Source organism: Xenopus laevis, chromosome 3L (assembly GCF_017654675.1).
Source record: "Xenopus laevis strain J_2021 chromosome 3L, Xenopus_laevis_v10.1, whole genome shotgun sequence".
Classification (NCBI taxonomy): Eukaryota; Metazoa; Chordata; class Amphibia; order Anura; family Pipidae; genus Xenopus; species Xenopus laevis.
In genome coordinates, this window is record NC_054375.1 from 136,587,813 (window position 1) to 136,599,542 (window position 11,730).

The following is an 11,730-nucleotide window of genomic DNA, read 5'->3' on the forward strand; positions in this document are numbered from 1 at the left end:
ATACAGTGTCCTAGACCTCAGCATTGGTATTTCCTTAACCAATATCCTCCAGTGATTTCAGGTTAACGATACTAAAGATTTTTAAAACATACACCCCCCCTACTGCTTTTTCTACATAAAGAAGAATGAAAGCTCCAATCAAAGGGGAGGGGTGCCAAATGTTGTAATGACCGGCTCAGGGTATCAGATAAGGTGCCGTAACATTTGGCACTCCCCACTGATTGTAGCCATCATCAGACCAAGCTGGTCTGCATTGTAACAATAATACCGAAGGGAGACTCATTTTATTTCATCCTGCTCCAAGGAGGAAAATATAAACAGAACTTTACCTATTGAATTCCACCTTTTGGCATTTTCTAAATATGAATCTGCTTATCTTGCAATTTTCTTGGTGGTCTTACTGATCTACTTGGTTTCCTTATGTGGCAATATAATTATTAGTGCTGTGGTATTATTGGTGTCTCATCTGCACACTCCAATGTATTTCTTCCTGTGTAATCTGGCAATCCAAGACCTCATGTGTGTCTCTGCCATACTGCCTAAACTGTTGGTCATTACAGTTACAAGGGACACCACCATTTCATTCGCAGGCTGCATTGTGCAAGGTTTTGTCTTTGGTTCTTGTATTCTGGCAGAGTTCTTCCTACTGACATCCATGGCTTATGATCGCTACGTTGCCATCTGTAAAGCCCTGCAGTATCCTCTCATTGTGACCAAGAGCATATGTTTGCTAATGGCCAGCATTTCCTGGCTTATTGCCACCCTGAACTCTTTGATATTTGCCTGGTTAGTCTCTAATTTGCTGTTCTACTCTTCCCAAGAAGTCAATCAATTCTTCTGCGAGATGAAATCTGTGTTGGACATTCTCATAGTGACACTGGAAATATCAAGGCTGTTATATTCTGGGAAAGTATATTATTAGGATTTATTCCATTTATACTGATATTGATCTCTTACATGTACATTATTTCTGCCATATTAAAGATCCACACTTCAGCAGGTAGGCTCAAAACCTTCTCCAGCTGCTCCTCTCATCTCGCAATAGTCATTCTATTCTGTGGCATAACCATAAGCTTCTACGTGAGCCCAGAGACTGAGAACTCACAAGAGCAAAAGAAGATTCTTTCTCTGCTATACACTGCTCTGGTTCCAATGCTAAACCCACTTGTGTACAGCCTGAGGAACCAAGATCTTGGTAGAGCCATTAGAACATTCTTTCAAATGAAAGTTTAAAAAGACTACAAATATCCTACAACTTTTGGACTAGAAATTCAATATCCTATAATTGTACTTTACTGGCTTTATAGTTCACCAGTATATTAACCAATGATAAATTCCATGTTGGGTCTCTAGTTTGCACTAGTAAAAATTCCTAATTATTTATCCATAATGTATGAATAATCAAGTGATCTACTTGATTATTCATACATTATCTTTTCCTGGGTGATATTGTTGTGCTTATCTTTTCTGTAATCTAAAATAAAATTACCCCAATAATATACAGTCTCTGTATCAGGCTGAGGAAGGATAGTGAAGGAACACATGAAGAAGGTGGCTGCCTCGATAATTTGCTGGGATCTCAAAAAAGACAGGTAAAGGTCAAGATCATAAGAGAGGAGAGCCATTGAGTTAAAACTGGGCTGGGGATGAGAAGAGAAGGAAAGAGAGTAGAAAAATGGTAAACAAAAAAGCAGAGGTTAGGGGTGAAAAGTGGAATGTAGCATGGAGAATGCCTGGAGAAATTAGCAAGAGGGGATAGCAGAGCAGCTAATGATGTAACAGGAGAAAAATGACAAAAAAGAAAGGAGGAATGTGTTAGGTGACTATGGGGGACCTCCTAGAACCTGTATGGAGGCAATTGGGAGAGTTTGGGAGATCGAAGTTAGAAGTTAAAAAACTTTGAATCGAAGAACGATCAAAGTACGATCGTACGATTCGAAGTAGGCCGAATTTGGCCCACTTTGACCCCCAAAAAACCTTCAACCTCCATCCGATTGGTCTTTTTGAATTCGAAGTTTTTTTAACTTCGACCTTTGATAAATATGCCCCTTAATGTTTAAATGATGTTTTGCTAGAGTTAAGGTTTGGAGATCCAAATTATGGAAAGACTGCTTATCCTGAAAACCCCAGGTCCCATGCATTCTGGATAACAGGTCTCATACCTGTATTAACAAGTAGTTGTGACTGAATTATCAAGATATATGCTTGCTCAGCATCTTTAAGAGAGCAGTTAAAGAGATATTGTATAACAGTGGAATAAACATACATATGAAATGCCTTCTAGCTGCTAACTTATGGACGTAGGTCAGTTTTTAGTTTGCTAAGTTTTTAATATGCTATTTTCCCCCATTGACTAATTATTTTTAATTATATATTAATATTTATTGTTTTTAATATAATACAATTATGTTTTAAGGATCTGGAGTGCACTAACATGAACATTTCCTTTCTTATCATATGATTTACATATTTTGGCACACATATAAAGGGGAATTTATATGCCAGTTTATCTATGATTTTTGAGGCACATTGTGTTCTCCACCAAAAAACGTTTACACCCTAAAATGTGGGGAAGATTTTTTTGCACCCAATTAATAAAACATTGCACCAGTCAGGCACCCATAGCCACAAGGGCCATGAGGGGTTCTTGTAATACTATGAGTAACTTTGCTAAAAGCATTTGTAGGGACTGTACAAGCAATTTTTACATTGTATATTTTTTGTTGTTGCAGTAACTTTTACTGAATGTTTCAATTCAATTAATAATAAATAAAAGAAATTCTGCATTCACATCAATATAAATTTCTGAGTATGTTATCGCTTGTGAAACCATGCAGTTAATCTCATTTTTACATAAAGAGAGAAAGTGATAGGGAAAAGTACAGATAGCTGAAGTGTGAGGTTTAAATAATATCAGAAAAGAAAGGCATCAAGATTTTAAATTTATTTGGTTTATCATTGATTTGACTCTCTGTGAGACAATAGTACAGGATTTATTTATTGTGGTATGCCATGATAGGTGCTGAACATAACTAATTATTACATTAAAAAAAATGTATTTCTTAATCTGAATGAAGGCACCGGAACCTAGTATATAGTAATAATTTGACTATGGATTGTTATATTGTACTGCAAAAATAATAAAACTTGGCCAGAATACATAGGGGCAGATTTATCAAGGGTTGAATTTCGAGGGTTAATAACCCTCGAATTCGACCCTCGAAGTAAAATCCTTCAAATTCGAATATCCAATTCGAAGGATTTAGTTCAAATGCTTCGATTGTTTGATCTAATAAAAATCATTCGATCGAACGATAAAATCCTTCGAATCGAACATTACAAACGATTTTAATCGATCGATCAAAGAATTTTTATTCGATCAAAAAAAGCTTACAAAAGTGCTGGGGAAGGTCCCCATAGGCTAACATTACACCTCGGTAGGTTTGAAGTGGCAAAGTATGTAGTCAAAGTATTTTTAAAAGAGACAGTACTTCGACTATCGAATGGTGATTTTTACTTTGAATTGTTCGAATCATTTGATCTGATCGAAATTCAGTCGAATTTGACCCATTTGATGGTCGAAGTACCCAAAAAAATACTTCGAAATTCGAATTTTTTTTCATTCAAATTCTTCACTCGAGCTTAGTTAATCTGCCCCCTAATGTTTGTATTACCTCTGCTATTGACAGCCTAGTTCTATGTATAGGAACTTTACAATTAAGATTGTAAACTATTCTACTCACCAAAAGGTTTTTCCCACGGGCTGAATTATTCATTTTTTTTTTTAAGGTCTGCAACAAATCTAATTGACTACAAAAAGATTTTTTTTGTGTGCTTAAAGTGAACTTTTTTATTAGCCACTAATAAATAAGATAAAAATTAGCAGGCCTCTTTTATCAATGGTACAGATGTAGGTGAAGAAGCAAAAGTAGTGTCAGTCTGAGGGGTCCTGGAGCACCAGGACTGTCATCTCAGGGGCCCCCTGCCCCAGTTCACAAGGAAACATGACTCCCTTCCCCAGTGTGTCCCTTGCACTTGTCCTTTGCAGTTGCAATCGAGAGGAGGACAGGGCGAAGCACTTATAGTTTCAGTTGGGGAGCTGGTCTGTGTCAACCAATCCAACTGTGACCAAAGTATACTTGAGTGTGAACCATTGGTAGATGCATGCAGCACTCTGTGTCTTGCAATGAACTAAAAATTATGGGAAAACCACAGAGCTTTGGACTGTCGGGTGCTAGGAAGTTTGAGATAGGCAGCAAACCTACCTATCTCAAGCTTCCTAGCACCCAACAGTGCAAAGCTTTGTGGTTTTCCCATAATTTTTAGTTCAACCAAGTCAGCTATAAATCTTCCAAGGACTGCAGAAAGCCCCAACAAAGTCAGCACAAATGCACTCACTCCCTGACTGCTCACAGAGAAATAGAGAAATAGCCGGCTATCAGGAGACAGTAGCGTGCACGTAAGAGCTGGTTCAAGCACTCGTCACCCTATCGCCTTTTTCAGAGACAGCAGTACAACCGGAAGAGGGATTTCATATAATTATTTAGGTGGAAAAAATTAAAGATGGTTAACCCTGTCAAGGCCAGATGTGTTATTGGAGGTGGGTTACAGTAGATATAAAGCGTATATGAATCCAATTGTCTTCTCCATTACATTTTAAAAAACGTTTTTATTTGTTTTATAAATAGCAAATACAATTTACAATAACTTGTTTACCATACAAATGAAAAATGCCATACATTTCTCAAGACTTATTCACCTATCCAGGATCATTAACAGTCTCCAGGACATTTTTTAACCTTTAAATACCTGGGGCCCCCTTAGCTCATTGTGCTGCAATTATTAAAGTTTTGCCCATTAATTACATTAAAGTCAATGATTTAACCTCAAGTCTAATATTTCCAATGCTCATTTGGTTCTATTTAACGAGGTGGAGCAAGAGTGTGCAAGCTTAAGCACAAAAACAAATAGATGCAGTTACAATAGATTACATAGATTTACAATAGGATATAAATGAATAAAACAGTGGGAATGCTTTCTAGTGTCCATAAAATTATATATACCCAATAATTTACCAGCATAATTACAGTTCTGTTTATTTGTATTGAATTGTGATTTTAGATACTTAAAAAAGAACTTAATCTAAACCATTACGTCACTTATTGATATTTGGAACATTTATAGAAAGTTTAAAGATCAGTGATATAAACGAATAGATAGAAAAGATTAATAATGTATATTATGCTGGAAATGTACAAAATACTCAAATATTGGTTTACTGCTTCATAAAATAAACAGTGAGGGCATAAACTTGAGCTATGAACAGTAATAAACATGCCCCTAGTGGTAAGCCACAATTAGAGGCAGATGTATCAAAGTCGAGTTGTGTTTTCCATGAAAAATTCACGTTTTCGAGGTGATTTCTCTTGATTTTTTTTTCAGATTTAAAAAAACAAACTCAAATTTTTGGGGTTTATGTAAAAAAGTTTTCGGGCTGTTAACACCGAACATACTGATTCGAGTTTTTTCCATTCAAGTTTTTTCTTAAATAAGAAACCATTCAAGTTGTGAGTTCATTTGAGTAAATTCGAGGTTTTAAAAAGCTCACATAATTCTAAAATTAAGTATAATTTTAAGTATAATTCTAAATAACCCCCGTAAACTCTATTTCTCTAAAGTTACAAATGCCATGAAAGTTGTTAAAAGATCAAAATAAAAATGTATGAATGAAAACGGCTGTTGAAAAAATTCGTAAAACAATGAATGTTTTGAAACTCTCTAAAACCATGAATAAATGGCTGATCTTTGCAAGAAAATAAAGGGAACTTCCATTGACTTCTACATGACCTGGACAGCTTTTACTTGTTGTACTTTTGTATTCATAGATTTTATGTTTTTTACTATTGATAAATTAGAAAAAAAAATGTGGATTAAGTGAATACATTTGGATAGTTTCTGCTAAAAAGCATGATTCGGAGAAACAAAGTTCTACAAACTTTCATAAATGGGCCCTTAGAGGGTTATTTATCAAAGTCTGAATTTATCTCAATATTTTCTGTTAAAAACTCTGATCAAATCAGCTCGGGTTTTTTATGCTTATTTATTATTACATTTACCCGAAAATTTACTTTGTGGGGAAAAAATCAGATTTTCATGTTTTTTTTCAGATTTTTTAAATCTGATTTTCACAAATTTCATGATTTTTTCTAAATTTTCACCCGAAAACTTTGGGGTATTGCACGAAATCCAGCGCGCATCAATAAATCATTGGGACTTCTCACATTGACTTATATGACCTTGACAGGTCTGGAGCAGAGAAATTTGTATTGATGGAAGTGTGAGGTAACATTGCTTTATATAACAGTATATAATAGAGTTTATAATAATCAATTCACATATATAGAACATATGCCCAGGGCGCCTGCCCACGTTGGCCCGGCACTGGGTTTTAGATGGCAAATAGTCAAATTCGAATTCTTAAAAGGACAGTACATGATAAATTTAGAAATTCAAATTTTGAAAATCGAATTCGGACTATTCCCTAGTCAAATTACACTAAAAATAACTCGAAATTCTACCCTTGATAAATCTGCCCGAAATAAACCCAATATACTTGTTTTACCTGCAGTAAGGAATAACACTACATTTTAAACACGTCACTTTATTGTTACAATAATCCACAAAAGTTTGCAAAGTTGTTCATCTCCTTTCCAAACACTAATGCAGTTGTCAATGTATGAATCCTGTTCACGCTCTGCCTGTAGCAGCAGCCTTTGGCCTAGGGAGGAGCCCTCAGCTACTCAGATGCCGCCAGGTCTTAATAAGAGAGGAGCCAAGAATTCTGGATAGGCAAAGGGGCACGGTCGTTACCAAGGTTTTGGACAGAAGGCAACAATTCAGGGAATAGATGAAAAACGTAGTCAAGTAGGCCGGGGTCAGTACAGGCAGAGTTCAAGCAGGGTTAGACAGGCAGTGGTTGGTTCAGGCGAGGTTCAATCAGGCCGGGGTTGGTACAGGCAGCGTTCATGGATAGTCACACAGACAAGGGTCAATACCCTTGTCGTCTGAGGATGGAACTTGTTGAAATATAAGGGCACTTACTAATATGGTAGAAACAGGTGCAGATCTATTTAACATTATAAGTAGCACCTGTACTAGTGCAACTTTGAGATTTAAGATTACAGTATTTCAATTGTATGAGGGATAACACACCTGACCACCTCTGATTGCAAAACTACTGTATATTAATAGCAGGGGTAAGGTTTCTTAATTGTCTGTCAGCGATGGACATGATAGATGTTGTCTGCTATTAAAAAGTATGTGATAAACAATCATTGTAGCTGGGCCAAAATAAATTTCAAACTATACACTGTAGATACAGTAAATTCACATTTTGTAAATGTAAAAAGTAAAGGAGTAATATGGATTGTAAGATATCAAAATTAGAACATATCACTTGAAAACCACAGGGATGTAAAGTGGCATGAATGAAGGAACATTATTTGCTTATGATTCAGAATAAGAGTATAAGACATAAATAAAACAGAGATCATAGACTCAATCTTATGAATTTCACTATGAGCTATTTTGCAACCTTACAGAATTGGAGTAAATTATTGCTCTGCTAATATGCATTTAATTGCTCTTCTAGAATATATAGATATATTTAAAACGCTAATGCTAATCTTCTCTATACAATTATTCTATTATGCCAAGAAAACAGTACTACTCCATTAAATTCAAAACCAAGCGTATATATGTTCCCAGAGGGATATATATAAGAGAAGAGATCAGCGCCTGTGGCAACAGAAATTAAAAACAAGCATAGCGTAATACGTTCCAAATAGGTAATATCACCCTGTGCATGCACTTAGTATTAAGTCCGTGTTTTCTCCCCTTTTTCCCTTAGATAGCTGTTAGTGGGGGGGGGGGTGATAGGGTAACAATAGAGGTGATAGGAAGATGATGGCTTCCCTGCGAAGAGTTAAATATACTCCAGGAGTGCTTCCACCTTCTATAAAAATGCCTACTTACAAACCACAGCAGTGGTGTTATGCATGTAACAGAAAGCTCTTTTCTGGTTCCTCCTTTGGGTCACGATATTCCTTCCAGGTTCCAATGCCAGAGATAAAAACCAGTGATAGTGTAATACCGTTTTATTAAAAACAACTTAAAATCAATTAAAAATTACACTCACATTTACCCTGACAGGGTTTTGCGCATTCAGTCCAATAAAAAGTCCATATGGTGTCCCCCAAAGGCACAATTTGGGGGACACCAGAGCCCAGAAGCAAGGCACCACGAGGGAGTCTGGCAGTGAGTAAGCAGAACTACTACTCGCAACCCCATATGGACTTTTTATTGGACTGAATGCGCAAAACCCTGTCAGGGTAAATGTGAGTGTAATTTTTAATTGATTTTAAGTTGTTTTTAATAAAACGGTATTACACTATCACTGGTTTTTATCTCTGGCATTGGAACCTGGAAGGAATATCGTGACCCAAAGGAGGAACCAGAAAAGAGCTTTCTGTTACATGCATAACACCACTGCTGTGGTTTGTAAGTAGGCATTTTTATAGAAGGTGGAAGCACTCCTGGAGTATATTTAACTCTTCGCAGGGAAGCCATCATCTTCCTATCACCTCTATTGTTACCCTATCACCCCCCCCCCCCCACTAACAGCTATCTAAGGGAAAAAGGGGAGAAAACACGGACTTAATACTAAGTGCATGCACAGGGTGATATTACCTATTTGGAACGTATTACGCTATGCTTGTTTTTAATTTCTGTTGCCACAGGCGCTGATCTCTTCTCTTATATATATCCCTCTGGGAACATATATACGCTTGGTTTTGGATTTACATACAGTTGAGAGACTGTGAAGGGGTCGGCAAGAAATTATCTAAAAGACTGACATTTTTTATTGGCTGCATTTGTAAGCTGTATATTGTTTTTATCCATTAAATTCAGTAGTCCCCCCTCAGTAGTTCATAAACAATTCCCTTCCTAAGCAAAAACTTTTTATTTGGCACATGGCCATGATTTGGGAAACCTGGCTGGACCATTAACCTTTAGGGCCACCTATGCTCACCTTCTTTTCTTTTTTCCTTTTGTTTTCTGTTTTTTTTCTGCTGTTGTAGTACTGTTGTAGTGCTGTTGTAGTACTGTAGGTTAAATTTGAAAACTGTGCAATAATAACTTAAATATAAAAAGAATGTATACATTAGCAAGGACATCTGAAGGCTTAGCCCATGCAGGAGACCTATAGGTGCATTTAAGTAAAATGGGGTGAGTTTAGACTGTGGGAAATAGTAGGAGGTCATCTTTCAGCTTGAATAGGACTAATTGACCACCATTCTCAATTAGACAGCTGAAAGTAAGGTTCCCCACCTGCCCTCCCTAGTTAAGAAGGGTGGCCTCACATGGTGTTGCAGGGCTGAAGTACACTAGTTATTTAGTTAGTTAGTGGGAAGGTCAGGCAAATTGCATTAGGTCATCCTTACTTGTGGTATTTGTCACAGCATGGGAGCGGGTCCTTGTCAGTATACTGGGAAATATAAATATAAATAGTAAGAGAGGCATTTTCCTGGTGGGATGGTTTAATCATAATACTGTGGATGGAATTCAGGTAATATTTGGGAAGGAATGGTGGGCTCCAGGTAAGGTGGAGGCTCTATAATAAGTACAAAGGGGCGGTGTATCCTCTGAGTAAGGATGTTTGCGGCTAGAGGAAATTACTTCTGGTTATGGAAGGGCAGACTGACAGGGGCTTAGGTGATATTAATGTTTCTACTTTTACAATGTTCAATGACTACGAATATGTTCATTCACCCAGGTCATGGTATATCAAATATAATAAATTCTAAAACAACTGGAGTAATCATTGAAGACGTTTCACTACTCATCTGAGCAGCTTCTTCAGTTCAACTGACTGGTGTGGGAAATCCTCGCCATATAAACTCTTCCACTAATCCAAACACAATGGCACATTGTAACTCTTCAGAGAGGTTGTGAATGCTTTGTAGTTACTGTGATAGGATTACCAAGGTGTCCTGCATGTTCAATGTTGCTGATAAAACTGTATTGAGATTTGGATGTATTTGACATATATTGATATAAAGTTCAATTGATGGTTTATAATGTTTAACTTTAATAAAGATGTGGCTAGTATAATTCCAACATGATAGTGTCACACATTTTATTGGATAGTTACGTTAGTGTGAGGATGATGTGGAGAATGCCTGGGTCAAGCTTCTATATCAGCAGCTACTGTAGCTTTGTTCAATTTGCTTGACCGGGATCCAATGCATTCCTATGTAACTATCATACGTTAGCCCTCATTTTCATGCACTTGGTAAGAAAGTGAGATATTTAAACAATAACCTGCAGTTATCTGGTTTTCACATTCACAGATCTTAGCAGGGCATTCTTTACTTCTTTATTCCTTAGACTATATATGATCGGATTTAACATGGGAGTGACCCCAATATAAAGCACAGAGAATGCTGGGTCAAAGTTTTTGGATTGGGAAAATGGCCTCATATATAACCACAAAACAGTCCCATAGAAAATGATCAGAACAGTAAAGTGGGAAGTACATGTGGAGAAAGCCTTTTTTCTGCCATGTGAAGACTTAACATGTAGTATGTTACCTATTATATTTATATATGATGTTACATTTAGAGAAAAGGGCATGAGTCCAAATAAAAATGCGTCAATATAGATGACATTAGAAAATATAGTTACATCACAGGAGATTTCAGCCAAAGCTTTAATTTCACAGAATAACTGTTTAATTCTATTGGAATGGCAAAATGGGAGTTTTGATTCCAGACTGGTACAAAACAATGAATTCACAAGGCCAGATATCCAGGTACCTCCACTGAGCAGTAAACATGTTTTCCTGTTCATAATGAGGTGGTATCTTAAGGGCTTGCAAATGGCAACATAACGATCATATGCCATAGAAGATAATAAAAGCACTTCCACCCCAGCCAAGGTAACAAAAAAAAAGAAAACATTTGAGTAAAACATTGAAAGAAGGTTATTGAGTTATTCCCTGAAAGCAAAATGTCCATAAATTTTGGGAGAGTGACATTAAGATAACAAATGTCTACAAAGGCCAGGTTACTGAGAAAGAAATACATAGGGGTGTGTAACTGAACATTTTTGTATATAACAATCAGTATAATCAGATTTCCAAACACGCCAATCAAATAAATCAAGAAAAAAACAATGGATAGAATGGGCTCTTTCTCTCCATTATTGGAGAATCCTAAAATCCGAAAACCTGTAAACACTGTTTGGTTCACCATTTATTTCCCTATGGAATGAAAGAAAAAAGTAACAGTTCACATAGCAAAAAGATCATTGCATGTAAAAGTGCTTTGGATCCCTGTTTAGATATGGCTAACTCCATAAAAGTGACTAAGTTACAGCAGTGTTTGACTCTTTAAAACAAAAATCAAAAACATTTTTAGAAATCACACACTTTTCAGCATTGATAAATTTGTAAATTTGTTAAAATCTAAATTGAATCCCCAGAAAAAAATAAAAAATTTGCACACGTGTAATGGTTAGGTAAGCAAAAAGAAGTCAGGAAAGACATGAAGGGGCAGATTTATCAAGGGTCGAATTTCGAAGTTAAAAATACTTCGAAATTCGACCATCGAATTGAAATACTTCGAATATCAACGTTTTTTTCATGGAATTTGGGTATCCTGCGGTTGA

General features: G+C 36.4%; 1 pseudogene; it reads right to left on the bottom strand.

The window, feature by feature from the left end:
- Positions 1–10,288: 10,288 nt before the first annotated feature.
- Positions 10,289–11,380, bottom strand: LOC121401179 (annotated as a pseudogene).
- Positions 11,381–11,730: the final 350 nt, after the last annotated feature.